Below are 5,435 nucleotides of genomic sequence, written 5' to 3'. Positions count from 1 at the left end.
TCTAGGTATACACCAAGATGGCGGCACCTATATCGGCGTGTAACATCACCTGACGCCATGCATGCTTGGCATCATGTGATGTCATGCTCCCCGCCTCAAAGATGGTGGCCAACATGGCCGCCGCACATTATTATGTGCCTGAATACATTTTTCCTATATTCAGGCAAATTATAATTAATTCATTTAACATGTAGTCTAGGTTTTGTGTTTTTTATATTTACTTTTCTGGACGCACTTACTTGAGAAAAGGGTGTCGGCATGACATCCGAACACTATTTTTATAGACTCTATTTTAGTTTGACATTTACTGTTTACCGCTTGTTTGACTACTGTTTTTTTTTTGTTTTTTTTAATAAGAATACTTAAATTGTGCCTACAAGTTTAATACCTTTGAATAAAAGTTTTATTTTTATCATACTTTTTAATGTTTCTTTGGGGCTTAACAAAATGGGAGACTTTAAATGGTGCGGATATTGGAGAAATGGTGTGGCCTGAGGGGTGTGGCCACTGAGGGGTGTGATCGTTGAGGGGCACTGTCAAGCTTTCTCGCACAGGGCACCTAAAGGCCTAAGGCCAGCCCTGTCTATGTGTGTATCTATATGTGAGAGAGAGTATGTGTATATCTATATGGGAGATAGTGTGTATATCTATGTGTGTGGTGGCAGTTTGTGGCAATGCCACGGATTATGCTGGCAACACGGTCACTCAGGACTCAGCCAGAGGGGCTGAGAGGTTCCAGAATGCAAATAGTTCTGCAGGGAAGAAACTGGCCTTTCAGTTTCTTCCAGTTTTTCTGGATTGTAGCTGGGATCTGGATCTTTGGAGATTTCTTAAGGTGGCCATACACTGTACAACCATCGCAAGACCTTAGTCTTGCGATGGTTGTAAAGGGATTAAAAAAACGTACGATCTGCCCATCTTGGACGGGCAGATCGCACTCTCGATCATCGCAAGTCACGCCCCCTGAGGGGCGGGCTTGCGATGACTGTAATGAGGGGCGGGCTTACGCTGACTGCAAACGGGCAGTGTGCGCGTGGGCACACCGGCCCGTTCGGCAGTTGTCGAACCAGCAGGCCACCAACTCGCCGAGAATCGTACGATTCCCGGCGGGTTTTCAAACATGCTGGTTCGATGGAAGACGTGCGACCGTACAGTAGAAACGGTCGCATGCCTTCCATACACTGTACGATTCTCGTACGATCGTGGGATTTCCCGCGATTCTCGTACGAGAATCATGCAGTGTATGGGCACCTTTAGTGTTCTGGATGGGATGAAATCTCCAGTCCTGTGGTCAGGTGCTGCCGGTGATCAGGTGGCTGAGAGCAGCCTCATTAAGAGCTCATAGGAGGAGTTAGTAGTGTGTGCTGGAGGCACATGAGGGTCGAGCCAAGCCAGTGGTGTGTGGGTGTGCAGGAGGCACACGACCATAAGCAGACTCCCTGTGTATGCTGGACGCATGTGGAACAGCCAGGGGAGTCTGGGGAAGGTTGGTGACCCAAGAGACCTAGTGGACACTGCTGAGAGAGCAGTGTGAGCGCTCACGAGGGGTGATCGGAGAGAGTATCACACAGAGGTGTGTTAAAGACTGTACTTGCTGAAACATCTGCAAACTATTTTGTGTTGAAGAAATAAAAAAGACTTTTGGTTAAAGGAAAAGCCTGTGCCAGTGCTCTGTGAGCTCACCAACATCATAGTGTATATGTGAGTGTGTGTGTCAGTGGCGGAACTACTGCCACAGCGACCCATGCGGGTGCTATGGAGCCTGCGACAGAGGGAGGCCTGGTTAGGAACAGAGCTTTTAATCCTCCCGGGTCCCGGCCTCGGTGCCAACTCTACTTTATCCCAGGGAACTACTGGAGCGGACAGGCTGACTGGGCATGAAGATCGGTCTCTGCAACCCCGGACATTGTAGGCAGAGACAGCCGAATGGGTGGGGTCAAGCGCCTGCTGCCTTCTCGGGATTGGTTAGCAGGAGAAGTGGGCGTGGTTTGGCGGTAAGAACGTGGCGCGGCTGTTGACGGATGGACCTCGGGGATACCGAGGAGGGGACAGAGGTAGGGAGACATCTGCAGTCAGCTAGTGGCTTGAAGTTAATGTCAATGGGGCTTGTCAGTCAATGGGGCTGAAAGTTGAAGCATTGTGCTGGCCCTGTTGTTGTATGGTGCTGTGACAAGACTTCCCAGGTGTCTGCTGGCTTTCTTAGCCAGCAGACACCTGGGAAGTCTTGTATGCTGCCCGGGTCATTCATTACTGTGCTGTGCCTGTCATTGTCCAGCAGTACTGTCCCTGCTCTCTGTCCCTCAGGGCTTGCTCACACCAATTACAGTGCGTTCCAGAGCGGTTGCTGCTGGAACGCACTGTATCACACACTAAACTCCCCCCTGCGTTCTAGGGTGGGAGGGGGTGTGGCGATGCATTGAAGTCAATGGCACAGCAGCCACGCCCACTGCCCGCAGTGTGGTCGCCCGCACTCAAACACGTGGCAAAACAATGCCTCTGTTCCGGTTCAGTGCGATCACCAAAAAATAGTGCATGCAAATCACACACTGGACTGGAACGCAGGCATTATTTTGCCACATGTTTCGGTGTGGGCAATCACACTGCGGAAGAGGGGCGTGGCTGCGGTGCCATTGTCTTTAATGCACCGCCATGCCCACTCCAGCCCCAGAATGCAGGGGGGAGTTTAGTGTGCGTTTCAGCAGCTACCACTCCGGAATGCACTGTAATTGGTGTGAATAAGCCCTAAAACGCTTTTACACCTTGACATGTGGCTCTTCTGACTCCTGTCATTTTACACCCTTGCCCAGAATGCAAGGGATCGCATACACAGTCTCCTTGCGTTCTGGGGTAGGAGGGGGCCTGGCAGTGCCATTCATGTCATTGAAATCAACGGGGACGTGCATCAAACGTGGGAAACAAACAAGCATGTAGTTGGTGCGTTGTCCACAGAGGGCAGAGTATACAGAGAATTGTGTGAGTGCACAATATACAGCACTTTGTGTGTTTATGTCCTAGTCAAGTTTGTGTGAATGCACACCATAGGAGTGTGCATGTTAGACGGGAGGGTAATGTGTGCTGTAGAGAAGCCATTCTGAACCAGGGTGCTTTCTGGCTTTGTCAGGGGTGTCTTTACATTTTGTGCACAGTGTCATGCATTTCGATGGTGCAGGCGAGCCAACCACCAGAACCATGGAAATGCATGATGCTAATCCAGGAGGGCGGACTGCGTCCAGGACCTCCCCCAGCATTCAGCCCAATTGTGGTGAGAACAATTGTGGGAGGACTCTGATGTGAAAAGGAGGACTCTGTGTCCTCAATCTCTTTTTCTATTTTAAAAGGTAAACATCAGGTGTCTGTTTATACCTCTGATATTTTCCCAAAGCCACCCTAACAGTAAAAAAAAAAAAAATGGAAAAAATAATAATTTAAAACATTTTAAAAAGGTTGGAAAAAAAAGTCATTTTCCGTTTCGGCCTGACAAATTTTGAAGTTTCGGTCTAAAAATGTCATTGTGATGCATCCCTACTGGTGTGTACTGTTTCCTATTTGAATGTGTTCTATTTCCTGTCCATATTTTGTTTAGTACATTTCCTCATCTGGGCAGTGTTATTGGCTTGTGTGGAGTCCAGGCACCAATGCCTCATTCACCAAACACACCAGTGACTTAAGGTGAAGTCTACCCAAGGATTAATCGAAAGCCAGCAGTAATCTCATGCATCAATCTATGTATTAACAAAAAGCCTTTGGCTTTCCCTGCCTCTGATTGACACGGAGTGCTATTGCCCAGTCTTTTGTCAACATGCGTTCTCCCAGATTCCCGAACAAAATGATTCCGTTACTAAGTAGCCTATTTGTTCCTAATCCCCCAGTGAATAAAACCTTACATTGGTGTACACGAAGCCTCATCTGTCATTTTCAAGCCTGTGTTGTTCCAATCTTTTGGAAGACAAGCCAAGTCTTGCTCTGATATTATTACTATTTCTTTATTCTGCAAGAAATTTCTGCATTGTCATGTGCGATGTTTAGTTTTACTTAACACTTTTAAGGTGCACTCCAACTCAGACAGTAATATTTAGTATGGAGGGACTTCGGGAGGCAACAAACTGGTAGGAATATTTTCCAGATTAAAATGAATGTGACGATTCCCACCCATTCTCTAAGGACACTTCAGTGAGGAAACCTGCAAAAATACACTGATTGGGCACACACGCGGAGCTCTGGTCCTTTTCCCCTTGTCCAAAGCTGGGGAAATGACCAGTCCTCTCCAACAGCAGGTAATTTGAACAGGTTGGTAAATCTCCCTTTGTGATAACATGCTCTCCAGACTGCTTAGGTGGTCAGAAATAGCCCTCTAATACAAGCAATGATCTAAATTGAGAGTCTTGTTTGTGATTATTGGCCTGTTTATGGACACCTCACAGTGGAATGAGCCACTTCTCTATGGTTTTTGTTTTACATCCTGACATCCCTTGAGTAGAAAATATCTTGGTGGCCACAAGCCTAGAGTTCTGGTAACAACTAATTCTGGCTTGTAATGCTGCAGCTGAGCCCCCTCTCTAGGCTTGTTCTGCACTTAACTATCTTTCATTTAGTAAGTATTCATGCCCCTGCTTTACTACCACTGCACTCTGCATGAAACATGCAGAGACCTAAAGGTGAAGGTGGGAGGCAGGGGCATAACTAGAAATCACAGGGCCCCATAGCAAAATTTTGTAGGGGGCCCTGTGATTTCTACTTAAGCCCACCTGATATCCGAAACAGCCCACCTGAGGGTGACCCTGCAGAGCCCACCATAGACTCTCTATGGTGGGCTCTGCAGCATCTCAGGTGGGCGGTCAAGCCCTCTTACCTGTCTGCTTCGATCCTCTGTCCGCCTCCTTCTCCTCCACGATCGCTTGCGGGCCCCGCCTCCTCCATCACTGGGCCCCACCTCCACGATGGCCGGGCCCCGCCTCCTCCATCGCTGCAGACTACGGGCCTAGCCACCTCCTCCGAGGCTGCTGGTTGTCACCGACCCAGCAGCGGCTGTGAGGAGGAATGCGCCGCTGCACATGTGAATAGCGGCGCGTTCCCCCTCACAGCCGCCAGTGATAGCCAGCAGCCAGCGGCGTAACTAGAAATCATAGGGCCCCATAGCAAAATTTTGTATGGTGCCCCATGATCGCTAGTCATGCCACTTGCAGAGCCCCAGCAGAGAGTGTCTCTGCAGAGCCCACCATAGACTCTCTATAGTGGGCTCTGCAGGGTCTGAGATCTCTTACCTGTCAGCGCCTCTGTGGTCGCCGGTCCCCGACTCCTGTTCCGTGCCCGGGCCACGCCTCCTCCATTCCAAACACTGCCCTCATCTGCCGCAGCGGCTGGCTGTCACTGACACAGCTCCGCAGCGGCTATGAGGGGAAATGTGCCGTGGCCGCTGCTGAGCTGTGTCTGTGAGA

The sequence above is a fragment of the Nanorana parkeri genome, unplaced genomic scaffold (genome assembly GCF_000935625.1).
Source record: "Nanorana parkeri isolate BGI_ZX_2015 unplaced genomic scaffold, ASM93562v1 scaffold380, whole genome shotgun sequence".
Taxonomy (NCBI): Eukaryota; Metazoa; Chordata; class Amphibia; order Anura; family Dicroglossidae; genus Nanorana; species Nanorana parkeri.
The sequence above is the reverse complement of the archived record's forward strand: the minus strand, read 5'-3'. Positions refer to the sequence as shown.